This window comes from Pristiophorus japonicus, chromosome 1 (genome assembly GCF_044704955.1).
Source record: "Pristiophorus japonicus isolate sPriJap1 chromosome 1, sPriJap1.hap1, whole genome shotgun sequence".
Classification (NCBI taxonomy): Eukaryota; Metazoa; Chordata; class Chondrichthyes; family Pristiophoridae; genus Pristiophorus; species Pristiophorus japonicus.
In genome coordinates this window covers 476,353,202-476,378,415 of record NC_091977.1, presented here as the reverse complement: position 1 = coordinate 476,378,415, position 25,214 = coordinate 476,353,202, and the positions used below count along the sequence as shown (strand labels likewise).

Here is a 25,214-nt window from a genome sequence, read left to right as displayed (position 1 = left end):
CAGTGCAGTAGAAAACAAAGCAAAGCAAAGTCGTGCTTAGGTAGTTGGTTGCACTCCGGCTTGAAGCAGTGAGCATTCTTTTGAAGTATGTATGTGTGTGGTAAGTGGCAATTCGCTGAAGGCAGAGCTCTTAATATGACGAGCAGTTTACAGCTGAACATGTTGCAGCTGAGGCACAGGACAGTGCCTTCGCCGTTTTGCTTGAACACTTGCATCTGTGTGTCAGCAGGGAGTGCCTTTGAGCAGCAATGCATGAAAAGAGGCAGCACTTTCTTTCAGGCAAAGCCTCAGGCAATAGAATCATCTGTCCATCAGTCAGACAGGCCTCTCGCTTGCTCCCTCACGCTCGTGGCGGCTGCGACGTTACGCTCAACTCGCTTCCCTTCCGCAGGCTCGAGCTCTTCTTGGCGTCTTTCACCATATCCGTGGCTTCCAGTCCTGCCCTTGCTCGCTTGCTATTGCTCAGTAACGTCGATTGGAGCAAAGCATGAAAAGTGTTCAGGGAGCAGGCCAACCTGAAGCAGGAGATTTCTGCTGGTCGTGGAAGCGAGCAGGCAAGTGATAAGGGGCGAGTCAGATGCAAACTGGGAGCTAATACCAGATGTGAATGGGGAATTTGCTCAAATGGGAGAGCGCTTACTTTGCATGTGTGAGGCAGTGGGATCAATGCCTGCATTCTCCACTGTTCTTTTGGCTCAGTTAATAGTTCAGACACAAGAGTTGTGTCAGGTGTGGGTGAGCCCATCTGCTTCTGAAGGTCACCGCAGGCTGAGGGACATCAAATCCTTTGGTGTGCTGTCGCAGCAAAACTTCTCGATTTTTGCATGCATGCAGCTGAAATGGAAAGAAGGAAAAACATCTTTACAAGTATCAATGCCTTTTCTAAGGATTGAACTCAGGACCTTCAGATTATGAGACTGACGTGCTGCCTACTGCACTAAGAAGGCACTTACCAGTTTAAGAGCTGGACAGTTTGACCAAATATGTTCGCTTACGTGGCAAAGATTGCAAAAATACTCGAGCCAGGTAGGAGTCGAACCTAGAATCTTCTGATCCGTAGTCAGACGCGTTATCCATTGCGCCACTGGCCCAGTCTGTGAAAAATAGCTGCGACATCAGCAGGTGCACAGGACGGGCAGATTACAAGGCATGAGGCAGACAATCACCAAAGAGAGGCACCTCTGTCGCATCCCTTCGATTCACAGGTGGGAGAGCGGAGCAGTGCAGTAGAAAACAAAGCAAAGCAAAGTCGTGCTTAGGTAGTTGGTTGCACTCCGGCTTGAAGCAGTGAGCATTCTTTTGAAGTATGTATGTGTGTGGTAAGTGGCAATTCGCTGAAGGCAGAGCTCTTAATATGACGAGCAGTTTACAGCTGAACATGTTGCAGCTGAGGCACAGGACAGTGCCTTCGCCGTTTTGCTTGAACACTTGCATCTGTGTGTCAGCAGGGAGTGCCTTTGAGCAGCAATGCATGAAAAGAGGCAGCACTTTCTTTCAGACAAAGCCTCAGGCAATAGAATCATCTGTCCATCAGTCAGACAGGCCTCTCGCTTGCTCCCTCACGCTCGTGGCGGCTGCGACGTTACGCTCAATTCGCTTCCCTTCCGCAGGCTCGAGCTCTTCTTGGCGTCTTTCACCATATCCGTGGCTTCCAGTCCTGCCCTTGCTCGCTTGCTATTGCTCAGTAACGTCGATTGGAGCAAAGCATGAAAAGTGTTCAGGGAGCAGGCCAACCTGTAGCAGGAGATTTCTGCTGGTCGTGGAAGCGAGGAGGCAAGTGATAAGGGGCGAGTCAGATGCAAACTGGGAGCTAATACCAGATGTGAATGGGGAATTTGCTCAAATGGGAGAGCGCTTACTTTGCATGTGTGAGGCAGTGGGATCAATGCCTGCATTCTCCACTGTTCTTTTGGCTCAGTTAATAGTTCAGACACAAGAGTTGTGTCAGGTGTGGGTGAGCCCATCTGCTTCTGAAGGTCACCGCAGGCTGAGGGACATCAAATCCTTTGGTGTGCTGTCGCAGCAAAACTTCTCGATTTTTGCATGCATGCAGCTGAAATGGAAAGAAGGAAAAACATCTTTACAAGTATCAATGCCTTTTCTAAGGATTGAACTCAGGACCTTTAGATTATGAGACTGACGTGCTGCCTACTGCACTAAGAAGGCACTTACCAGTTTAAGAGCTGGACAGTTTGACCAAATATGTTCGCTTACGTGGCATCCAAAGCCATAATGCAAAGATTGCAAAAATACTCGAGCCAGGTAGGAGTCGAACCTACAATCTTCTGATCCGTAGTCAGACGCGTTATCCATTGCGCCACTGGACCAGTCTGTGAAAAATAGCTGCGACATCAGCAGGTGCACAGGACGGGCAGATTACAAGGCATGAGGCAGACAATCACCAAAGAGAGGCACCTCTGTCGCATCCCTTCGATTCACAGGTGGGAGAGCGGAGCAGTGCAGTAGAAAACAAAGCAAAGCAAAGTCGTGCTTAGGTAGTTGGTTGCACTGCGGCTTGAAGCAGTGAGCATTCTTTTGAAGTATGCATGTGTGTGGTAAGTGGCAATTCGCTGAAGGCAGAGCTCTTAATATGACGAGCAGTTTACAGCTGAACATGTTGCAGCTGAGGCACAGGACAGTGCCTTCGCCGTTTTGCTTGAACACTTGCATCTGTGTGTCAGCAGGGAGTGCCTTTGAGCAGCAATGCATGAAAAGAGGCAGCACTTTCTTTCAGGCAAAGCCTCAGGCAATAGAATCATCTGTCCATCAGTCAGACAGGCCTCTCGCTTGCTCCCTCACGCTCGTGGCGGCTCAACTCGCTTCCCTTCCGCAGGCTCGAGCTCTTCTTGGCGTCTTTCACCATATCCGTGGCTTCCAGTCCTGCCCTTGCTCGCTTGCTATTGCTCAGTAACGTCGATTGGAGCAAAGCATGAAAAGTGTTCAGGGAGCAGGCCAACCTGAAGCAGGAGATTTCTGCTGGTCGTGGAAGCGAGCAGGCAAGTGATAAGGGGCGAGTCAGATGCAAACTGGGAGCTAATACCAGATGTGAATGGGGAATTTGCTCAAATGGGAGAGCGCTTACTTTGCATGTGTGAGGCAGTGGGATCAATGCCTGCATTCTCCACTGTTCTTTTGGCTCAGTTAATAGTTCAGACACAAGAGTTGTGTCAGGTGTGGGTGAGCCCATCTGCTTCTGAAGGTCACCGCAGGCTGAGGGACATCAAATCCTTTGGTGTGCTGTCGCAGCAAAACTTCTCGATTTTTGCATGCATGCAGCTGAAATGGAAAGAAAGAAAAACATCTTTACAAGAATCAATTCCTTTTCTAAGGATTGAATTCAGGACCTTCAGATTATGAGACTGACGTGCTGCCTACTGCACTAAGAAGGTACTTCCCAGTTTAAGAGCTGGACAGTTTGACCAAATATGTTCGCTTACGTGGCATCCAAAGCCATAATGCAAAGATTGCAAAAATACTCGAGCCAGGTAGGAGTCGAACCTACAATCTTCTGATCCGTAGTCAGACGCGTTATCCATTGCGCCACTGGCCCAGTCTGTGAAAAATAGCTGCGACATCAGCAGGTGCACAGGACGGGCAGATTACAAGGCATGAGGCAGACAATCACCAAAGAGAGGCACCTCTGTCGCATCCCTTCGATTCACAGGTGGGAGAGCGGAGCAGTGCAGTAGAAAACAAAGCAAAGCAAAGTCGTGCTTAGGTAGTTGGTTGCACTCCGGCTTGAAGCAGTGAGCATTCTTTTGAAGTATGTATGTGTGTGGTAAGTGGCAATTCGCTGAAGGCAGAGCTCTTAATATGACGAGCAGTTTACAGCTGAACATGTTGCAGCTGAGGCACAGGACAGTGCCTTCGCCGTTTTGCTTGAACACTTGCATCTGTGTGTCAGCAGGGAGTGCCTTTGAGCAGCAATGCATGAAAAGAGGCAGCACTTTCTTTCAGACAAAGCCTCAGGCAATAGAATCATCTGTCCATCAGTCAGACAGGCCTCTCGCTTGCTCCCTCACGCTCGTGGCGGCTGCGACGTTACGCTCAATTCGCTTCCCTTCCGCAGGCTCGAGCTCTTCTTGGCGTCTTTCACCATATCCGTGGCTTCCAGTCCTGCCCTTGCTCGCTTGCTATTGCTCAGTAACGTCGATTGGAGCAAAGCATGAAAAGTGTTCAGGGAGCAGGCCAACCTGAAGCAGGAGATTTCTGCTGGTCGTGGAAGCGAGGAGGCAAGTGATAAGGGGCGAGTCAGATGCAAACTGGGAGCTAATACCAGATGTGAATGGGGAATTTGCTCAAATGGGAGAGCGCTTACTTTGCATGTGTGAGGCAGTGGGATCAATGCCTGCATTCTCCACTGTTCTTTTGGCTCAGTTAATAGTTCAGACACAAGAGTTGTGTCAGGTGTGGGTGAGCCCATCTGCTTCTGAAGGTCACCGCAGGCTGAGGGACATCAAATCCTTTGGTGTGCTGTCGCAGCAAAACTTCTCGATTTTTGCATGCATGCAGCTGAAATGGAAAGAAGGAAAAACATCTTTACAAGTATCAATGCCTTTTCTAAGAATTGAACTCAGGACCTTCAGATTATGAGACTGACGTGCTGCCTACTGCACTAAGAAGGTACTTCCCAGTTTAAGAGCTGGACAGTTTGACCAAATATGTTCGCTTACGTGGCATCCAAAGCCATAATGCAAAGATTGCAAAAATACTCGAGCCAGGTAGGAGTCGAACCTACAATCTTCTGATCCGTAGTCAGACGCGTTATCCATTGCGCCACTGGCCCAGTCTGTGAAAAATAGCTGCGACATCAGCAGGTGCACAGGACGGGCAGATTACAAGGCATGAGGCAGACAATCACCAAAGAGAGGCACCTCTGTCGCATCCCTACGATTCACAGGTGGGAGAGCGGAGCAGTGCAGTAGAAAACAAAGCAAAGCAAAGTCGTGCTTAGGTAGTTGGTTGCACTCCGGCTTGAAGCAGTGAGCATTCTTTTGAAGTATGTATGTGTGTGGTAAGTGGCAATTCGCTGAAGGCAGAGCTCTTAATATGACGAGCAGTTTACAGCTGAACATGTTGCAGCTGAGGCACAGGACAGTGCCTTCGCCGTTTTGCTTGAACACTTGCATCTGTGTGTCAGCAGGGAGTGCCTTTGAGCAGCAATGCATGAAAAGAGGCAGCACTTTCTTTCAGGCAAAGCCTCAGGCAATAGAATCATCTGTCCATCAGTCAGACAGGCCTCTCGCTTGCTCCCTCACGCTCGTGGCGGCTGCGACGTTACGCTCAACTCGCTTCCCTTCCGCAGGCTCGAGCTCTTCTTGGCGTCTTTCACCATATCCGTGGCTTCCAGTCCTGCCCTTGCTCGCTTGCTATTGCTCAGTAACGTCGATTGGAGCAAAGCATGAAAAGTGTTCAGGGAGCAGGCCAACCTGAAGCAGGAGATTTCTGCTGGTCGTGGAAGCGAGCAGGCAAGTGATAAGGGGCGAGTCAGATGCAAACTGGGAGCTAATACCAGATGTGAATGGGGAATTTGCTCAAATGGGAGAGCGCTTACTTTGCATGTGTGAGGCAGTGGGATCAATGCCTGCATTCTCCACTGTTCTTTTGGCTCAGTTAATAGTTCAGACACAAGAGTTGTGTCAGGTGTGGGTGAGCCCATCTGCTTCTGAAGGTCACCGCAGGCTGAGGGACATCAAATCCTTTGGTGTGCTGTCGCAGCAAAACTTCTCGATTTTTGCATGCATGCAGCTGAAATGGAAAGAAGGAAAAACATCTTTACAAGTATCAATGCCTTTTCTAAGGATTGAACTCAGGACCTTCAGATTATGAGACTGACGTGCTGCCTACTGCACTAAGAAGGCACTTACCAGTTTAAGAGCTGGACAGTTTGACCAAATATGTTCGCTTACGTGGCAAAGATTGCAAAAATACTCGAGCCAGGTAGGAGTCGAACCTAGAATCTTCTGATCCGTAGTCAGACGCGTTATCCATTGCGCCACTGGCCCAGTCTGTGAAAAATAGCTGCGACATCAGCAGGTGCACAGGACGGGCAGATTACAAGGCATGAGGCAGACAATCACCAAAGAGAGGCACCTCTGTCGCATCCCTTCGATTCACAGGTGGGAGAGCGGAGCAGTGCAGTAGAAAACAAAGCAAAGCAAAGTCGTGCTTAGGTAGTTGGTTGCACTCCGGCTTGAAGCAGTGAGCATTCTTTTGAAGTATGTATGTGTGTGGTAAGTGGCAATTCGCTGAAGGCAGAGCTCTTAATATGACGAGCAGTTTACAGCTGAACATGTTGCAGCTGAGGCACAGGACAGTGCCTTCGCCGTTTTGCTTGAACACTTGCATCTGTGTGTCAGCAGGGAGTGCCTTTGAGCAGCAATGCATGAAAAGAGGCAGCACTTTCTTTCAGACAAAGCCTCAGGCAATAGAATCATCTGTCCATCAGTCAGACAGGCCTCTCGCTTGCTCCCTCACGCTCGTGGCGGCTGCGACGTTACGCTCAATTCGCTTCCCTTCCGCAGGCTCGAGCTCTTCTTGGCGTCTTTCACCATATCCGTGGCTTCCAGTCCTGCCCTTGCTCGCTTGCTATTGCTCAGTAACGTCGATTGGAGCAAAGCATGAAAAGTGTTCAGGGAGCAGGCCAACCTGTAGCAGGAGATTTCTGCTGGTCGTGGAAGCGAGGAGGCAAGTGATAAGGGGCGAGTCAGATGCAAACTGGGAGCTAATACCAGATGTGAATGGGGAATTTGCTCAAATGGGAGAGCGCTTACTTTGCATGTGTGAGGCAGTGGGATCAATGCCTGCATTCTCCACTGTTCTTTTGGCTCAGTTAATAGTTCAGACACAAGAGTTGTGTCAGGTGTGGGTGAGCCCATCTGCTTCTGAAGGTCACCGCAGGCTGAGGGACATCAAATCCTTTGGTGTGCTGTCGCAGCAAAACTTCTCGATTTTTGCATGCATGCAGCTGAAATGGAAAGAAGGAAAAACATCTTTACAAGTATCAATGCCTTTTCTAAGGATTGAACTCAGGACCTTTAGATTATGAGACTGACGTGCTGCCTACTGCACTAAGAAGGCACTTACCAGTTTAAGAGCTGGACAGTTTGACCAAATATGTTCGCTTACGTGGCATCCAAAGCCATAATGCAAAGATTGCAAAAATACTCGAGCCAGGTAGGAGTCGAACCTACAATCTTCTGATCCGTAGTCAGACGCGTTATCCATTGCGCCACTGGACCAGTCTGTGAAAAATAGCTGCGACATCAGCAGGTGCACAGGACGGGCAGATTACAAGGCATGAGGCAGACAATCACCAAAGAGAGGCACCTCTGTCGCATCCCTTCGATTCACAGGTGGGAGAGCGGAGCAGTGCAGTAGAAAACAAAGCAAAGCAAAGTCGTGCTTAGGTAGTTGGTTGCACTGCGGCTTGAAGCAGTGAGCATTCTTTTGAAGTATGCATGTGTGTGGTAAGTGGCAATTCGCTGAAGGCAGAGCTCTTAATATGACGAGCAGTTTACAGCTGAACATGTTGCAGCTGAGGCACAGGACAGTGCCTTCGCCGTTTTGCTTGAACACTTGCATCTGTGTGTCAGCAGGGAGTGCCTTTGAGCAGCAATGCATGAAAAGAGGCAGCACTTTCTTTCAGGCAAAGCCTCAGGCAATAGAATCATCTGTCCATCAGTCAGACAGGCCTCTCGCTTGCTCCCTCACGCTCGTGGCGGCTCAACTCGCTTCCCTTCCGCAGGCTCGAGCTCTTCTTGGCGTCTTTCACCATATCCGTGGCTTCCAGTCCTGCCCTTGCTCGCTTGCTATTGCTCAGTAACGTCGATTGGAGCAAAGCATGAAAAGTGTTCAGGGAGCAGGCCAACCTGAAGCAGGAGATTTCTGCTGGTCGTGGAAGCGAGCAGGCAAGTGATAAGGGGCGAGTCAGATGCAAACTGGGAGCTAATACCAGATGTGAATGGGGAATTTGCTCAAATGGGAGAGCGCTTACTTTGCATGTGTGAGGCAGTGGGATCAATGCCTGCATTCTCCACTGTTCTTTTGGCTCAGTTAATAGTTCAGACACAAGAGTTGTGTCAGGTGTGGGTGAGCCCATCTGCTTCTGAAGGTCACCGCAGGCTGAGGGACATCAAATCCTTTGGTGTGCTGTCGCAGCAAAACTTCTCGATTTTTGCATGCATGCAGCTGAAATGGAAAGAAAGAAAAACATCTTTACAAGAATCAATGCCTTTTCTAAGGATTGAATTCAGGACCTTCAGATTATGAGACTGACGTGCTGCCTACTGCACTAAGAAGGTACTTCCCAGTTTAAGAGCTGGACAGTTTGACCAAATATGTTCGCTTACGTGGCAAAGATTGCAAAAATACTCGAGCCAGGTAGGAGTCGAACCTACAATCTTCTGATCCGTAGTCAGACGCGTTATCCATTGCGCCACTGGCCCAGTCTGTGAAAAATAGCTGCGACATCAGCAGGTGCACAGGACGGGCAGATTACAAGGCATGAGGCAGACAATCACCAAAGAGAGGCACCTCTGTCGCATCCCTTCGATTCACAGGTGGGAGAGCGGAGCAGTGCAGTAGAAAACAAAGCAAAGCAAAGTCGTGCTTAGGTAGTTGGTTGCACTCCGGCTTGAAGCAGTGAGCATTCTTTTGAAGTATGTATGTGTGTGGTAAGTGGCAATTCGCTGAAGGCAGAGCTCTTAATATGACGAGCAGTTTACAGCTGAACATGTTGCAGCTGAGGCACAGGACAGTGCCTTCGCCGTTTTGCTTGAACACTTGCATCTGTGTGTCAGCAGGGAGTGCCTTTGAGCAGCAATGCATGAAAAGAGGCAGCACTTTCTTTCAGACAAAGCCTCAGGCAATAGAATCATCTGTCCATCAGTCAGACAGGCCTCTCGCTTGCTCCCTCACGCTCGTGGCGGCTGCGACGTTACGCTCAACTCGCTTCCCTTCCGCAGGCTCGAGCTCTTCTTGGCGTCTTTCACCATATCCGTGGCTTCCAGTCCTGCCCTTGCTCGCCTGCTATTGCTCAGTAACGTCGATTGGAGCAAAGCATGAAAAGTGTTCAGGGAGCGGGCCAACCTGAAGCAGGAGATTTCTGCTGGTCGTGGAAGCGAGGAGGCAAGTGATAAGGGGCGAGTCAGATGCAAACTGGGAGCTAATACCAGATGTGAATGAGGAATTTGCTCAAATGGGAGAGCGCTTACTTTGCATGTGTGAGGCAGTGGGATCAATGCCTGCATTCTGCACTGTTCTTTTGGCTCAGTTAATAGTTCAGACACAAGAGTTGTGTCAGGTGTGGGTGAGCCCATCTGCTTCTGAAGGTCACCGCAGGCTGAGGGACATCAAATCCTTTGGTGTGCTGTCGCAGCAAAACTTCTCGATTTTTGCATGCATGCAGCTGAAATGGAAAGAAAGAAAAACATCTTCACAAGTATCAATGCCTTTTCTAAGGATTGAATTCAGGACCTTCAGATTATGAGACTGACGTGCTGCCTACTGCACTAAGAAGGTACTTCCCAGTTTAAGAGCTGGACAGTTTGACCAAATATGTTCGCTTACGTGGCAAAGATTGCAAAAATACTCGAGCCAGGTAGGAGTCGAACCTACAATCTTCTGATCCGTAGTCAGACGCGTTATCCATTGCGCCACTGGCCCAGTCTGTGAAAAATAGCTGCGACATCAGCAGGTGCACAGGACGGGCAGATTACAAGGCATGAGGCAGACAATCACCAAAGAGAGGCACCTCTGTCGCATCCCTTCGATTCACAGGTGGGAGAGCGGAGCAGTGCAGTAGAAAACAAAGCAAAGCAAAGTCGTGCTTAGGTAGTTGGTTGCACTCCGGCTTGAAGCAGTGAGCATTCTTTTGAAGTATGTATGTGTGTGGTAAGTGGCAATTCGTTGAAGGCAGAGCTCTTAATATGACGAGCAGTTTACAGCTGAACATGTTGCAGCTGAGGCACAGGACAGTGCCTTCGCCGTTTTGCTTGAACACTTGCATCTGTGTGTCAGCAGGGAGTGCCTTTGAGCAGCAATGCATGAAAAGAGGCAGCACTTTCTTTCAGGCAAAGCCTCAGGCAATAGAATCATCTGTCCATCAGTCAGACAGGCCTCTCGCTTGCTCCCTCACGCTCGTGGCGGCTCAACTCGCTTCCCTTCCGCAGGCTCGAGCTCTTCTTGGCGTCTTTCACCATATCCGTGGCTTCCAGTGCTGCCCTTGCTCGCCTGCTATTGCTCAGTAACGTCGATTGGAGCAAAGCATGAAAAGTGTTCAGGGAGCGGGCCAACCTGAAGCAGGAGATTTCTGCTGGTCGTGGAAGCGAGGAGGCAAGTGATAAGGGGCGAGTCAGATGCAAACTGGGAGCTAATACCAGATGTGAATGAGGAATTTGCTCAAATGGGAGAGCGCTTACTTTGCATGTGTGAGGCAGTGGGATCAATGCCTGCATTCTGCACTGTTCTTTTGGCTCAGTTAATAGTTCAGACACAAGAGTTGTGTCAGGTGTGGGTGAGCCCATCTGCTTCTGAAGGTCACCGCAGGCTGAGGGACATCAAATCCTTTGGTGTGCTGTCGCAGCAAAACTTCTCGATTTTTGCATGCATGCAGCTGAAATGGAAAGAAGGAAAAACATCTTTACAAGTATCAATGCCTTTTCTAAGGATTGAATTCAGGACCTTCAGATTATGAGACTGACGTGCTGCCTACTGCACTAAGAAGGTACTTCCCAGTTTAAGAGCTGGACAGTTTGACCAAATATGTTCGCTTACGTGGCAAAGATTGCAAAAATACTCGAGCCAGGTAGGAGTCGAACCTACAATCTTCTGATCCGTAGTCAGACGCGTTATCCATTGCGCCACTGGCCCAGTCTGTGAAAAATAGCTGCGACATCAGCAGGTGCACAGGACGGGCAGATTACAAGGCATGAGGCAGACAATCACCAAAGAGAGGCACCTCTGTCGCATCCCTACGATTCACAGGTGGGAGAGCGGAGCAGTGCAGTAGAAAACAAAGCAAAGCAAAGTCGTGCTTAGGTAGTTGGTTGCACTCCGGCTTGAAGCAGTGAGCATTCTTTTGAAGTATGTATGTGTGTGGTAAGTGGCAATTCGCTGAAGGCAGAGCTCTTAATATGACGAGCAGTTTACAGCTGAACATGTTGCAGCTGAGGCACAGGACAGTGCCTTCGCCGTTTTGCTTGAACACTTGCATCTGTGTGTCAGCAGGGAGTGCCTTTGAGCAGCAATGCATGAAAAGAGGCAGCACTTTCTTTCAGGCAAAGCCTCAGGCAATAGAATCATCTGTCCATCAGTCAGACAGGCCTCTCGCTTGCTCCCTCACGCTCGTGGCGGCTCAACTCGCTTCCCTTCCGCAGGCTCGAGCTCTTCTTGGCGTCTTTCACCATATCCGTGGCTTCCAGTCCTGCCCTTGCTCGCTTGCTATTGCTCAGTAACGTCGATTGGAGCAAAGCATGAAAAGTGTTCAGGGAGCAGGCCAACCTGAAGCAGGAGATTTCTGCTGGTCGTGGAAGCGAGCAGGCAAGTGATAAGGGGCGAGTCAGATGCAAACTGGGAGCTAATACCAGATGTGAATGGGGAATTTGCTCAAATGGGAGAGCGCTTACTTTGCATGTGTGAGGCAGTGGGATCAATGCCTGCATTCTCCACTGTTCTTTTGGCTCAGTTAATAGTTCAGACACAAGAGTTGTGTCAGGTGTGGGTGAGCCCATCTGCTTCTGAAGGTCACCGCAGGCTGAGGGACATCAAATCCTTTGGTGTGCTGTCGCAGCAAAACTTCTCGATTTTTGCATGCATGCAGCTGAAATGGAAAGAAGGAAAAACATCTTTACAAGTATCAATGCCTTTTCTAAAGATTGAACTCAGGACCTTCAGATTATGAGACTGACGTGCTGCCTACTGCACTAAGAAGGTACTTCCCAGTTTAAGAGCTGGACAGTTTGACCAAATATGTTCGCTTACGTGGCAAAGATTGCAAAAATACTCGAGCCAGGTAGGAGTCGAACCTACAATCTTCTGATCCGTAGTCAGACGCGTTATCCATTGCGCCACTGGCCCAGTCTGTGAAAACTAGCTGCGACATCAGCAGGTGCACAGGACGGGCAGATTACAAGGCATGAGGCAGACAATCACCAAAGAGAGGCACCTCTGTCGCATCCCTTCGATTCACAGGTGGGAGAGCGGAGCAGTGCAGTAGAAAACAAAGCAAAGCAAAGTCGTGCTTAGGTAGTTGGTTGCACTCCGGCTTGAAGCAGTGAGCATTCTTTTGAAGTATGTATGTGTGTGGTAAGTGGCAATTCGTTGAAGGCAGAGCTCTTAATATGACGAGCAGTTTACAGCTGAACATGTTGCAGCTGAGGCACAGGACAGTGCCTTCGCCGTTTTGCTTGAACACTTGCATCTGTGTGTCAGCAGGGAGTGCCTTTGAGCAGCAATGCATGAAAAGAGGCAGCACTTTCTTTCAGGCAAAGCCTCAGGCAATAGAATCATCTGTCCATCAGTCAGACAGGCCTCTCGCTTGCTCCCTGACGCTCGTGGCGGCTGCGACGTTACGCTCAACTCGCTTCCCTTCCGCAGGCTCGAGCTCTTCTTGGCGTCTTTCACCATATCCGTGGCTTCCAGTCCTGCCCTTGCTCGCTTGCTATTGCTCAGTAACGTCGATTGGAGCAAAGCATGAAAAGTGTTCAGGGAGCAGGCCAACCTGAAGCAGGAGATTTCTGCTGGTCGTGGAAGCGAGCAGGCAAGTGATAAGGGGCGAGTCAGATGCAAACTGGGAGCTAATACCAGATGTGAATGGGGAATTTGCTCAAATGGGAGAGCGCTTACTTTGCATGTGTGAGGCAGTGGGATCAATGCCTGCATTCTCCACTGTTCTTTTGGCTCAGTTAATAGTTCAGACACAAGAGTTGTGTCAGGTGTGGGTGAGCCCATCTGCTTCTGAAGGTCACCGCAGGCTGAGGGACATCAAATCCTTTGGTGTGCTGTCGCAGCAAAACTTCTCGATTTTTGCATGCATGCAGCTGAAATGGAAAGAAGGAAAAACATCTTTACAAGTATCAATGCCTTTTCTAAGGATTGAACTCAGGACCTTTAGATTATGAGACTGACGTGCTGCCTACTGCACTAAGAAGGCACTTACCAGTTTAAGAGCTGGACAGTTTGACCAAATATGTTCGCTTACGTGGCATCCAAAGCCATAATGCAAAGATTGCAAAAATACTCGAGCCAGGTAGGAGTCGAACCTACAATCTTCTGATCCGTAGTCAGACGCGTTATCCATTGCGCCACTGGACCAGTCTGTGAAAAATAGCTGCGACATCAGCAGGTGCACAGGACGGGCAGATTACAAGGCATGAGGCAGACAATCACCAAAGAGAGGCACCTCTGTCGCATCCCTTCGATTCACAGGTGGGAGAGCGGAGCAGTGCAGTAGAAAACAAAGCAAAGCAAAGTCGTGCTTAGGTAGTTGGTTGCACTGCGGCTTGAAGCAGTGAGCATTCTTTTGAAGTATGCATGTGTGTGGTAAGTGGCAATTCGCTGAAGGCAGAGCTCTTAATATGACGAGCAGTTTACAGCTGAACATGTTGCAGCTGAGGCACAGGACAGTGCCTTCGCCGTTTTGCTTGAACACTTGCATCTGTGTGTCAGCAGGGAGTGCCTTTGAGCAGCAATGCATGAAAAGAGGCAGCACTTTCTTTCAGGCAAAGCCTCAGGCAATAGAATCATCTGTCCATCAGTCAGACAGGCCTCTCGCTTGCTCCCTCACGCTCGTGGCGGCTCAACTCGCTTCCCTTCCGCAGGCTCGAGCTCTTCTTGGCGTCTTTCACCATATCCGTGGCTTCCAGTCCTGCCCTTGCTCGCTTGCTATTGCTCAGTAACGTCGATTGGAGCAAAGCATGAAAAGTGTTCAGGGAGCAGGCCAACCTGAAGCAGGAGATTTCTGCTGGTCGTGGAAGCGAGCAGGCAAGTGATAAGGGGCGAGTCAGATGCAAACTGGGAGCTAATACCAGATGTGAATGGGGAATTTGCTCAAATGGGAGAGCGCTTACTTTGCATGTGTGAGGCAGTGGGATCAATGCCTGCATTCTCCACTGTTCTTTTGGCTCAGTTAATAGTTCAGACACAAGAGTTGTGTCAGGTGTGGGTGAGCCCATCTGCTTCTGAAGGTCACCGCAGGCTGAGGGACATCAAATCCTTTGGTGTGCTGTCGCAGCAAAACTTCTCGATTTTTGCATGCATGCAGCTGAAATGGAAAGAAGGAAAAACATCTTTACAAGTATCAATGCCTTTTCTAAAGATTGAACTCAGGACCTTCAGATTATGAGACTGACGTGCTGCCTACTGCACTAAGAAGGTACTTCCCAGTTTAAGAGCTGGACAGTTTGACCAAATATGTTCGCTTACGTGGCAAAGATTGCAAAAATACTCGAGCCAGGTAGGAGTCGAACCTACAATCTTCTCATCCGTAGTCAGACGCGTTATCCATTGCGCCACTGGCCCAGTCTGTGAAAAATAGCTGCGACATCAGCAGGTGCACAGGACGGGCAGATTACAAGGCATGAGGCAGACAATCACCAAAGAGAGGCACCTCTGTCGCATCCCTTCGATTCACAGGTGGGAGAGCGGAGCAGTGCAGTAGAAAACAAAGCAAAGCAAAGTCGTGCTTAGGTAGTTGGTTGCACTCCGGCTTGAAGCAGTGAGCATTCTTTTGAAGTATGTATGTGTGTGGTAAGTGGCAATTCGCTGAAGGCAGAGCTCTTAATATGACGAGCAGTTTACAGCTGAACATGTTGCAGCTGAGGCACAGGACAGTGCCTTCGCCGTTTTGCTTGAACACTTGCATCTGTGTGTCAGCAGGGAGTGCCTTTGAGCAGCAATGCATGAAAAGAGGCAGCACTTTCTTTCAGACAAAGCCTCAGGCAATAGAATCATCTGTCCATCAGTCAGACAGGCCTCTCGCTTGCTCCCTCACGCTCGTGGCGGCTGCGACGTTACGCTCAACTCGCTTCCCTTCCGCAGGCTCGAGCTCTTCTTGGCGTCTTTCACCATATCCGTGGCTTCCAGTCCTGCCCTTGCTCGCCTGCTATTGCTCAGTAACGTCGATTGGAGCAAAGCATGAAAAGTGTTCAGGGAGCGGGCCAACCTGAAGCAGGAGATTTCTGCTGGTCGTGGAAGCGAGGAGGCAAGTGATAAGGGGCGAGTCAGATGCAAACTGGGAGCTAATACCAGATGTGAATGAGGAATTTGCTCAAATGGGAGAGCGCTTACTTTGCATGTGTGAGGCAGTGGGATCAATGCCTGCATTCTGCACTGTTCTTTTGGCTCAGTTAATAGTTCAGACACAAGAGTTGTGTCAGGTGTGGGTGAGCCCATCTGCTTCTGAAGGTCACCGCAGGCTGAGGGACATCAAATCCTTTGGTGTGCTGTCGCAGCAAAACTTCTCGATTTTTGCATGCATGCAGCTGAAATGGAAAGAAAGAAAAACATCTTCACAAGTATCAATGCCTTTTCTAAGGATTGAATTCAGGACCTTCAGATTATGAGACTGACGTGCTGCCTACTGCACTAAGAAGGTACTTCCCAGTTTAAGAGCTGGACAGTTTGACCAAATATGTTCGCTTACGTGGCAAAGATTGCAAAAATACTCGAGCCAGGTAGGAGTCGAACCTACAATCTTCTGATCCGTAGTCAGACGCGTTATCCATTGCGCCACTGGCCCAGTCTGTGAAAAATAGCTGCGACATCAGCAGGTGCACAGGACGGGCAGATTACAAGGCATGAGGCAGACAATCACCAAAGAGAGGCACCTCTGTCGCATCCCTTCGATTCACAGGTGGGAGAGCGGAGCAGTGCAGTAGAAAACAAAGCAAAGCAAAGTCGTGCTTAGGTAGTTGGTTGCACTCCGGCTTGAAGCAGTGAGCATTCTTTTGAAGTATGTATGTGTGTGGTAAGTGGCAATTCGTTGAAGGCAGAGCTCTTAATATGACGAGCAGTTTACAGCTGAACATGTTGCAGCTGAGGCACAGGACAGTGCCTTCGCCGTTTTGCTTGAACACTTGCATCTGTGTGTCAGCAGGGAGTGCCTTTGAGCAGCAATGCATGAAAAGAGGCAGCACTTTCTTTCAGGCAAAGCCTCAGGCAATAGAATCATCTGTCCATCAGTCAGACAGGCCTCTCGCTTGCTCCCTCACGCTCGTGGCGGCTCAACTCGCTTCCCTTCCGCAGGCTCGAGCTCTTCTTGGCGTCTTTCACCATATCCGTGGCTTCCAGTGCTGCCCTTGCTCGCCTGCTATTGCTCAGTAACGTCGATTGGAGCAAAGCATGAAAAGTGTTCAGGGAGCGGGCCAACCTGAAGCAGGAGATTTCTGCTGGTCGTGGAAGCGAGGAGGCAAGTGATAAGGGGCGAGTCAGATGCAAACTGGGAGCTAATACCAGATGTGAATGAGGAATTTGCTCAAATGGGAGAGCGCTTACTTTGCATGTGTGAGGCAGTGGGATCAATGCCTGCATTCTGCACTGTTCTTTTGGCTCAGTTAATAGTTCAGACACAAGAGTTGTGTCAGGTGTGGGTGAGCCCATCTGCTTCTGAAGGTCACCGCAGGCTGAGGGACATCAAATCCTTTGGTGTGCTGTCGCAGCAAAACTTCTCGATTTTTGCATGCATGCAGCTGAAATGGAAAGAAGGAAAAACATCTTTACAAGTATCAATGCCTTTTCTAAGGATTGAATTCAGGACCTTCAGATTATGAGACTGACGTGCTGCCTACTGCACTAAGAAGGTACTTCCCAGTTTAAGAGCTGGACAGTTTGACCAAATATGTTCGCTTACGTGGCAAAGATTGCAAAAATACTCGAGCCAGGTAGGAGTCGAACCTACAATCTTCTGATCCGTAGTCAGACGCGTTATCCATTGCGCCACTGGCCCAGTCTGTGAAAAATAGCTGCGACATCAGCAGGTGCACAGGACGGGCAGATTACAAGGCATGAGGCAGACAATCACCAAAGAGAGGCACCTCTGTCGCATCCCTACGATTCACAGGTGGGAGAGCGGAGCAGTGCAGTAGAAAACAAAGCAAAGCAAAGTCGTGCTTAGGTAGTTGGTTGCACTCCGGCTTGAAGCAGTGAGCATTCTTTTGAAGTATGTATGTGTGTGGTAAGTGGCAATTCGCTGAAGGCAGAGCTCTTAATATGACGAGCAGTTTACAGCTGAACATGTTGCAGCTGAGGCACAGGACAGTGCCTTCGCCGTTTTGCTTGAACACTTGCATCTGTGTGTCAGCAGGGAGTGCCTTTGAGCAGCAATGCATGAAAAGAGGCAGCACTTTCTTTCAGGCAAAGCCTCAGGCAATAGAATCATCTGTCCATCAGTCAGACAGGCCTCTCGCTTGCTCCCTCACGCTCGTGGCGGCTCAACTCGCTTCCCTTCCGCAGGCTCGAGCTCTTCTTGGCGTCTTTCACCATATCCGTGGCTTCCAGTCCTGCCCTTGCTCGCTTGCTATTGCTCAGTAACGTCGATTGGAGCAAAGCATGAAAAGTGTTCAGGGAGCAGGCCAACCTGAAGCAGGAGATTTCTGCTGGTCGTGGAAGCGAGCAGGCAAGTGATAAGGGGCGAGTCAGATGCAAACTGGGAGCTAATACCAGATGTGAATGGGGAATTTGCTCAAATGGGAGAGCGCTTACTTTGCATGTGTGAGGCAGTGGGATCAATGCCTGCATTCTCCACTGTTCTTTTGGCTCAGTTAATAGTTCAGACACAAGAGTTGTGTCAGGTGTGGGTGAGCCCATCTGCTTCTGAAGGTCACCGCAGGCTGAGGGACATCAAATCCTTTGGTGTGCTGTCGCAGCAAAACTTCTCGATTTTTGCATGCATGCAGCTGAAATGGAAAGAAGGAAAAACATCTTTACAAGTATCAATGCCTTTTCTAAAGATTGAACTCAGGACCTTCAGATTATGAGACTGACGTGCTGCCTACTGCACTAAGAAGGTACTTCCCAGTTTAAGAGCTGGACAGTTTGACCAAATATGTTCGCTTACGTGGCAAAGATTGCAAAAATACTCGAGCCAGGTAGGAGTCGAACCTACAATCTTCTGATCCGTAGTCAGACGCGTTATCCATTGCGCCACTGGCCCAGTCTGTGAAAAATAGCTGCGACATCAGCAGGTGCACAGGACGGGCAGATTACAAGGCATGAGGCAGACAATCACCAAAGAGAGGCACCTCTGTCGCATCCCTTCGATTCACAGGTGGGAGAGCGGAGCAGTGCAGTAGAAAACAAAGCAAAGCAAAGTCGTGCTTAGGTAGTTGGTTGCACTCCGGCTTGAAGCAGTGAGCATTCTTTTGAAGTATGTATGTGTGTGGTAAGTGGCAATTCGTTGAAGGCAGAGCTCTTAATATGACGAGCAGTTTACAGCTGAACATGTTGCAGCTGAGGCACAGGACAGTGCCTTCGCCGTTTTGCTTGAACACTTGCATCTGTGTGTCAGCAGGGAGTGCCTTTGAGCAGCAATGCATGAAAAGAGGCAGCACTTTCTTTCAGGCAAAGCCTCAGGCAATAGAATCATCTGTCCATCAGTCAGACAGGCCTCTCGCTTGCTCCCTGACGCTCGTGGCGGCTGCGACGTTACGCTCAACTCGCTTCCCTTCCGCAGGCTCGAGCTCTTCTTGGCGTCTTTCACCATATCCGTGGCTTCCAGTCCTGCCCTTGCTCGCTTGCTATTGCTCAGTAACGTCGATTGGAGCAAAGCATGAAAAGTGTTCAGGGAGCAGGCCAACCTGAAGCAGGAGATTTCTGCTGGTCGTGGAAGCGAGCAGGCAAGTGATAAGGGGCGAGTCAGATGCAAACTGGGAGCTAATACCAGATGTGAATGGGGAATTTGCTCAAATGGGAGAGCGCTTACTTTGCATGTGTGAGGCAGTGGGATCAATGCCTGCATTCTCCACTGTTCTTTTGGCTCAGTTAATAGTTCAGACACAAGAGTTGTGTCAGGTGTGGGTGAGCCCATCTGCTTCTGAAGGTCACCGCAGGCTGAGGGACATCAAATCCTTTGGTGTGCTGTCGCAGCAAAACTTCTCGATTTTTGCATGCATGCAGCTGAAATGGAAAGAAGGAAAAACATCTTTACAAGTATCAATGCCTTTTCTAAGGATTGAACTCAGGACCTTTAGATTATGAGACTGACGTGCTGCCTACTGCACTAAGAAGGCACTTACCAGTTTAAGAGCTGGACAGTTTGACCAAATATGTTCGCTTACGTGGCATCCAAAGCCATAATGCAAAGATTGCAAAAATACTCGAGCCAGGTAGGAGTCGAACCTACAATCTTCTGATCCGTAGTCAGACGCGTTATCCATTGCGCCACTGGACCAGTCTGTGAAAAATAGCTGCGACATCAGCAGGTGCACAGGACGGGCAGATTACAAGGCATGAGGCAGACAATCACCAAAGAGAGGCACCTCTGTCGCATCCCTTCGATTCACAGGTGGGAGAGCGGAGCAGTGCAGTAGAAAACAAAGCAAAGCAAAGTCGTGCTTAGGTAGTTGGTTGCACTGCGGCTTGAAGCAGTGAGCATTCTTTTGAAGTATGCATGTGTGTGGTAAGTGGCAATTCGCTGAAGGCAGAGCTCTTAATATGACGAGCAGTTTACAGCTGAACATGTTGCAGCTGAGGCACAGGACAGTGCCTTCGCCGTTTTGCTTGAACACTTGCATCTGTGTGTCAGCAGGGAGTGCCTTTGAGCAGCAATGCATGAAAAGAGGCAGCACTTTCTTTCAGGCAAAGCCTCAGGCAATAGAATCATCTGTCCATCAGTCAGACAGGCCTCTCGCTTGCTCCCTCACGCTCGTGGCGGCTCAACTCGCTTCCCTTCCGCAGGCTCGAGCTCTTCTTGGCGTCTTTCACCATATCCGTGGCTTCCAGTCCTGCCCTTGCTCGCTTGCTATTGCTCAGTAACGTCGATTGGAGCAAAGCATGAAAAGTGTTCAGGGAGCAGGCCAACCTGAAGCAGGAGATTTCTGCTGGTCGTGGAAGCGAGCAGGCAAGTGATAAGGGGCGAGTCAGATGCAAACTGGGAGCTAATACCAGATGTGAATGGGGAATTTGCTCAAATGGGAGAGCGCTTACTTTGCATGTGTGAGGCAGTGGGATCAATGCCTGCATTCTCCACTGTTCTTTTGGCTCAGTTAATAGTTCAGACACAAGAGTTGTGTCAGGTGTGGGTGAGCCCATCTGCTTCTGAAGGTCACCGCAGGCTGAGGGACATCAAATCCTTTGGTGTGCTGTCGCAGCAAAACTTCTCGATTTTTGCATGCATGCAGCTGAAATGGAAAGAAGGAAAAACATCTTTACAAGTATCAATGCCTTTTCTAAAGATTGAACTCAGGACCTTCAGATTATGAGACTGACGTGCTGCCTACTGCACTAAGAAGGTACTTCCCAGTTTAAGAGCTGGACAGTTTGACCAAATATGTTCGCTTACGTGGCAAAGATTGCAAAAATACTCGAGCCAGGTAGGAGTCGAACCTACAATCTTCTCATCCGTAGTCAGACGCGTTATCCATTGCGCCACTGGCCCAGTCTGTGAAAAATAGCTGCGACATCAGCAGGTGCACAGGACGGGCAGATTACAAGGCATGAGGCAGACAATCACCAAAGAGAGGCACCTCTGTCGCATCCCTTCGATTCACAGGTGGGAGAGCGGAGCAGTGCAGTAGAAAACAAAGCAAAGCAAAGTCGTGCTTAGGTAGTTGGTTGCACTCCGGCTTGAAGCAGTGAGCATTCTTTTGAAGTATGTATGTGTGTGGTAAGTGGCAATTCGTTGAAGGCAGAGCTCTTAATATGACGAGCAGTTTACAGCTGAACATGTTGCAGCTGAGGCACAGGACAGTGCCTTCGCCGTTTTGCTTGAACACTTGCATCTGTGTGTCAGCAGGGAGTGCCTTTGAGCAGCAATGCATGAAAAGAGGCAGCACTTTCTTTCAGGCAAAGCCTCAGGCAATAGAATCATCTGTCCATCAGTCAGACAGGCCTCTCGCTTGCTCCCTGACGCTCGTGGCGGCTGCGACGTTACGCTCAACTCGCTTCCCTTCCGCAGGCTCGAGCTCTTCTTGGCGTCTTTCACCATATCCGTGGCTTCCAGTCCTGCCCTTGCTCGCTTGCTATTGCTCAGTAACGTCGATTGGAGCAAAGCATGAAAAGTGTTCAGGGAGCAGGCCAACCTGAAGCAGGAGATTTCTGCTGGTCGTGGAAGCGAGCAGGCAAGTGATAAGGGGCGAGTCAGATGCAAACTGGGAGCTAATACCAGATGTGAATGGGGAATTTGCTCAAATGGGAGAGCGCTTACTTTGCATGTGTGAGGCAGTGGGATCAATGCCTGCATTCTCCACTGTTCTTTTGGCTCAGTTAATAGTTCAGACACAAGAGTTGTGTCAGGTGTGGGTGAGCCCATCTGCTTCTGAAGGTCACCGCAGGCTGAGGGACATCAAATCCTTTGGTGTGCTGTCGCAGCAAAACTTCTCGATTTTTGCATGCATGCAGCTGAAATGGAAAGAAGGAAAAACATCTTTACAAGTATCAATGCCTTTTCTAAGGATTGAACTCAGGACCTTTAGATTATGAGACTGACGTGCTGCCTACTGCACTAAGAAGGCACTTACCAGTTTAAGAGCTGGACAGTTTGACCAAATATGTTCGCTTACGTGGCATCCAAAGCCATAATGCAAAGATTGCAAAAATACTCGAGCCAGGTAGGAGTCGAACCTACAATCTTCTGATCCGTAGTCAGACGCGTTATCCATTGCGCCACTGGACCAGTCTGTGAAAAATAGCTGCGACATCAGCAGGTGCACAGGACGGGCAGATTACAAGGCATGAGGCAGACAATCACCAAAGAGAGGCACCTCTGTCGCATCCCTTCGATTCACAGGTGGGAGAGCGGAGCAGTGCAGTAGAAAACAAAGCAAAGCAAAGTCGTGCTTAGGTAGTTGGTTGCACTGCGGCTTGAAGCAGTGAGCATTCTTTTGAAGTATGCATGTGTGTGGTAAGTGGCAATTCGCTGAAGGCAGAGCTCTTAATATGACGAGCAGTTTACAGCTGAACATGTTGCAGCTGAGGCACAGGACAGTGCCTTCGCCGTTTTGCTTGAACACTTGCATCTGTGTGTCAGCAGGGAGTGCCTTTGAGCAGCAATGCATGAAAAGAGGCAGCACTTTCTTTCAGGCAAAGCCTCAGGCAATAGAATCATCTGTCCATCAGTCAGACAGGCCTCTCGCTTGCTCCCTCACGCTCGTGGCGGCTCAACTCGCTTCCCTTCCGCAGGCTCGAGCTCTTCTTGGCGTCTTTCACCATATCCGTGGCTTCCAGTCCTGCCCTTGCTCGCTTGCTATTGCTCAGTAACGTCGATTGGAGCAAAGCATGAAAAGTGTTCAGGGAGCAGGCCAACCTGAAGCAGGAGATTTCTGCTGGTCGTGGAAGCGAGGAGGCAAGTGATAAGGGGCGAGTCAGATGCAAACTGGGAGCTAATACCAGATGTGAATGGGGAATTTGCTCAAATGGGAGAGCGCTTACTTTGCATGTGTGAGGCAGTGGGATCAATGCCTGCATTCTCCACTGTTCTTTTGGCTCAGTTAATAGTTCAGACACAAGAGTTGTGTCAGGTGTGGGTGAGCCCATCTGCTTCTGAAGGTCACCGCAGGCTGAGGGACATCAAATCCTTTGGTGTGCTGTCGCAGCAAAACTTCTCGATTTTTGCATGCATGCAGCTGAAATGGAAAGAAAGAAAAACATCTTTACAAGAATCAATGCCTTTTGTAAGGATTGAATTCAGGACCTTCAGATTATGAGACTGACGTGCTGCCTACTGCACTAAGAAGGTACTTCCCAGTTTAAGAGCTGGACAGTTTGACCAAATATGTTCGCTTACGTGGCAAAGATTGCAAAAATACTCGAGCCAGGTAGGAGTCGAACCTACAATCTTCTGATCCGTAGTCAGACGCGTTATCCATTGCGCCACTGGCCCAGTCTGTGAAAAATAGCTGCGACATCAGCAGGTGCACAGGACGGGCAGATTACAAGGCATGAGGCAGACAATCACCAAAGAGAGGCACCTCTGTCGCATCCCTTCGATTCACAGGTGGGAGAGCGGAGCAGTGCAGTAGAAAACAAAGCAAAGCAAAGTCGTGCTTAGGTAGTTGGTTGCACTCCGGCTTGAAGCAGTGAGCATTCTTTTGAAGTATGTATGTGTGTGGTAAGTGGCAATTCGCTGAAGGCAGAGCTCTTAATATGACGAGCAGTTTACAGCTGAACATGTTGCAGCTGAGGCACAGGACAGTGCCTTCGCCGTTTTGCTTGAACACTTGCATCTGTGTGTCAGCAGGGAGTGCCTTTGAGCAGCAATGCATGAAAAGAGGCAGCACTTTCTTTCAGACAAAGCCTCAGGCAATAGAATCATCTGTCCATCAGTCAGACAGGCCTCTCGCTTGCTCCCTCACGCTCGTGGCGGCTGCGACGTTACGCTCAACTCGCTTCCCTTCCGCAGGCTCGAGCTCTTCTTGGCGTCTTTCACCATATCCGTGGCTTCCAGTCCTGCCCTTGCTCGCCTGCTATTGCTCAGTAACGTCGATTGGAGCAAAGCATGAAAAGTGTTCAGGGAGCGGGCCAACCTGAAGCAGGAGATTTCTGCTGGTCGTGGAAGCGAGGAGGCAAGTGATAAGGGGCGAGTCAGATGCAAACTGGGAGCTAATACCAGATGTGAATGAGGAATTTGCTCAAATGGGAGAGCGCTTACTTTGCATGTGTGAGGCAGTGGGATCAATGCCTGCATTCTGCACTGTTCTTTTGGCTCAGTTAATAGTTCAGACACAAGAGTTGTGTCAGGTGTGGGTGAGCCCATCTGCTTCTGAAGGTCACCGCAGGCTGAGGGACATCAAATCCTTTGGTGTGCTGTCGCAGCAAAACTTCTCGATTTTTGCATGCATGCAGCTGAAATGGAAAGAAAGAAAAACATCTTCACAAGTATCAATGACTTTTCTAAGGATTGAATTCAGGACCTTCAGATTATGAGACTGACGTGCTGCCTACTGCACTAAGAAGGTACTTCCCAGTTTAAGAGCTGGACAGTTTGACCAAATATGTTCGCTTACGTGGCAAAGATTGCAAAAATACTCGAGCCAGGTAGGAGTCGAACCTACAATCTTCTGATCCGTAGTCAGACGCGTTATCCATTGCGCCACTGGCCCAGTCTGTGAAAAATAGCTGCGACATCAGCAGGTGCACAGGACGGGCAGATTACAAGGCATGAGGCAGACAATCACCAAAGAGAGGCACCTCTGTCGCATCCCTTCGATTCACAGGTGGGAGAGCGGAGCAGTGCAGTAGAAAACAAAGCAAAGCAAAGTCGTGCTTAGGTAGTTGGTTGCACTCCGGCTTGAAGCAGTGAGCATTCTTTTGAAGTATGTATGTGTGTGGTAAGTGGCAATTCGTTGAAGGCAGAGCTCTTAATATGACGAGCAGTTTACAGCTGAACATGTTGCAGCTGAGGCACAGGACAGTGCCTTCGCCGTTTTGCTTGAACACTTGCATCTGTGTGTCAGCAGGGAGTGCCTTTGAGCAGCAATGCATGAAAAGAGGCAGCACTTTCTTTCAGGCAAAGCCTCAGGCAATAGAATCATCTGTCCATCAGTCAGACAGGCCTCTCGCTTGCTCCCTCACGCTCGTGGCGGCTCAACTCGCTTCCCTTCCGCAGGCTCGAGCTCTTCTTGGCGTCTTTCACCATATCCGTGGCTTCCAGTGCTGCCCTTGCTCGCCTGCTATTGCTCAGTAACGTCGATTGGAGCAAAGCATGAAAAGTGTTCAGGGAGCGGGCCAACCTGAAGCAGGAGATTTCTGCTGGTCGTGGAAGCGAGGAGGCAAGTGATAAGGGGCGAGTCAGATGCAAACTGGGAGCTAATACCAGATGTGAATGAGGAATTTGCTCAAATGGGAGAGCGCTTACTTTGCATGTGTGAGGCAGTGGGATCAATGCCTGCATTCTGCACTGTTCTTTTGGCTCAGTTAATAGTTCAGACACAAGAGTTGTGTCAGGTGTGGGTGAGCCCATCTGCTTCTGAAGGTCACCGCAGGCTGAGGGACATCAAATCCTTTGGTGTGCTGTCGCAGCAAAACTTCTCGATTTTTGCATGCATGCAGCTGAAATGGAA

At 49.5% G+C, this 25,214-nt stretch overlaps 22 non-coding genes across 22 annotated transcripts; all 22 read right to left on the bottom strand.

Annotated features, from left to right (window-relative positions):
* Positions 1-874: 874 nt before the first annotated feature.
* Positions 875-947, bottom strand: trnam-cau (transfer RNA methionine (anticodon CAU)). Its single transcript has one exon. It is a non-coding gene; the product is annotated as a tRNA-Met (tRNA).
* Positions 948-1,018: 71 nt separating this feature from the next.
* Positions 1,019-1,091, bottom strand: trnar-acg (transfer RNA arginine (anticodon ACG)). Its single transcript has one exon. It is a non-coding gene; the product is annotated as a tRNA-Arg (tRNA).
* Positions 1,092-2,254: 1,163 nt separating this feature from the next.
* On the bottom strand, positions 2,255-2,327 carry trnar-acg (transfer RNA arginine (anticodon ACG)). Its single transcript has one exon. It is a non-coding gene; the product is annotated as a tRNA-Arg (tRNA).
* Positions 2,328-3,477: 1,150 nt separating this feature from the next.
* On the bottom strand, positions 3,478-3,550 carry trnar-acg (transfer RNA arginine (anticodon ACG)). The gene has a single exon. It is a non-coding gene; the product is annotated as a tRNA-Arg (tRNA).
* Positions 3,551-4,713: 1,163 nt separating this feature from the next.
* Positions 4,714-4,786, bottom strand: trnar-acg (transfer RNA arginine (anticodon ACG)). Its single transcript has one exon. It is a non-coding gene; the product is annotated as a tRNA-Arg (tRNA).
* A 1,002-nt stretch (positions 4,787-5,788) lies between these two features.
* Positions 5,789-5,861, bottom strand: trnam-cau (transfer RNA methionine (anticodon CAU)). The gene has a single exon. It is a non-coding gene; the product is annotated as a tRNA-Met (tRNA).
* Positions 5,862-5,932: 71 nt separating this feature from the next.
* trnar-acg (transfer RNA arginine (anticodon ACG)) lies at positions 5,933-6,005 on the bottom strand. The gene has a single exon. It is a non-coding gene; the product is annotated as a tRNA-Arg (tRNA).
* Positions 6,006-7,168: 1,163 nt separating this feature from the next.
* trnar-acg (transfer RNA arginine (anticodon ACG)) lies at positions 7,169-7,241 on the bottom strand. Its single transcript has one exon. It is a non-coding gene; the product is annotated as a tRNA-Arg (tRNA).
* Positions 7,242-8,374: 1,133 nt separating this feature from the next.
* Positions 8,375-8,447, bottom strand: trnar-acg (transfer RNA arginine (anticodon ACG)). Its single transcript has one exon. It is a non-coding gene; the product is annotated as a tRNA-Arg (tRNA).
* Positions 8,448-9,593: 1,146 nt separating this feature from the next.
* trnar-acg (transfer RNA arginine (anticodon ACG)) lies at positions 9,594-9,666 on the bottom strand. The gene has a single exon. It is a non-coding gene; the product is annotated as a tRNA-Arg (tRNA).
* A 1,133-nt stretch (positions 9,667-10,799) lies between these two features.
* trnar-acg (transfer RNA arginine (anticodon ACG)) lies at positions 10,800-10,872 on the bottom strand. Its single transcript has one exon. It is a non-coding gene; the product is annotated as a tRNA-Arg (tRNA).
* A 1,133-nt stretch (positions 10,873-12,005) lies between these two features.
* trnar-acg (transfer RNA arginine (anticodon ACG)) lies at positions 12,006-12,078 on the bottom strand. Its single transcript has one exon. It is a non-coding gene; the product is annotated as a tRNA-Arg (tRNA).
* Positions 12,079-13,241: 1,163 nt separating this feature from the next.
* trnar-acg (transfer RNA arginine (anticodon ACG)) lies at positions 13,242-13,314 on the bottom strand. Its single transcript has one exon. It is a non-coding gene; the product is annotated as a tRNA-Arg (tRNA).
* A 1,133-nt stretch (positions 13,315-14,447) lies between these two features.
* Positions 14,448-14,520, bottom strand: trnar-acg (transfer RNA arginine (anticodon ACG)). Its single transcript has one exon. It is a non-coding gene; the product is annotated as a tRNA-Arg (tRNA).
* A 1,146-nt stretch (positions 14,521-15,666) lies between these two features.
* trnar-acg (transfer RNA arginine (anticodon ACG)) lies at positions 15,667-15,739 on the bottom strand. Its single transcript has one exon. It is a non-coding gene; the product is annotated as a tRNA-Arg (tRNA).
* Positions 15,740-16,872: 1,133 nt separating this feature from the next.
* Positions 16,873-16,945, bottom strand: trnar-acg (transfer RNA arginine (anticodon ACG)). Its single transcript has one exon. It is a non-coding gene; the product is annotated as a tRNA-Arg (tRNA).
* Positions 16,946-18,078: 1,133 nt separating this feature from the next.
* trnar-acg (transfer RNA arginine (anticodon ACG)) lies at positions 18,079-18,151 on the bottom strand. The gene has a single exon. It is a non-coding gene; the product is annotated as a tRNA-Arg (tRNA).
* Positions 18,152-19,314: 1,163 nt separating this feature from the next.
* trnar-acg (transfer RNA arginine (anticodon ACG)) lies at positions 19,315-19,387 on the bottom strand. Its single transcript has one exon. It is a non-coding gene; the product is annotated as a tRNA-Arg (tRNA).
* Positions 19,388-20,520: 1,133 nt separating this feature from the next.
* On the bottom strand, positions 20,521-20,593 carry trnar-acg (transfer RNA arginine (anticodon ACG)). The gene has a single exon. It is a non-coding gene; the product is annotated as a tRNA-Arg (tRNA).
* Positions 20,594-21,756: 1,163 nt separating this feature from the next.
* On the bottom strand, positions 21,757-21,829 carry trnar-acg (transfer RNA arginine (anticodon ACG)). Its single transcript has one exon. It is a non-coding gene; the product is annotated as a tRNA-Arg (tRNA).
* Positions 21,830-22,962: 1,133 nt separating this feature from the next.
* Positions 22,963-23,035, bottom strand: trnar-acg (transfer RNA arginine (anticodon ACG)). Its single transcript has one exon. It is a non-coding gene; the product is annotated as a tRNA-Arg (tRNA).
* A 1,146-nt stretch (positions 23,036-24,181) lies between these two features.
* trnar-acg (transfer RNA arginine (anticodon ACG)) lies at positions 24,182-24,254 on the bottom strand. The gene has a single exon. It is a non-coding gene; the product is annotated as a tRNA-Arg (tRNA).
* Between the last annotated feature and the right edge of the window lie 960 nt (positions 24,255-25,214).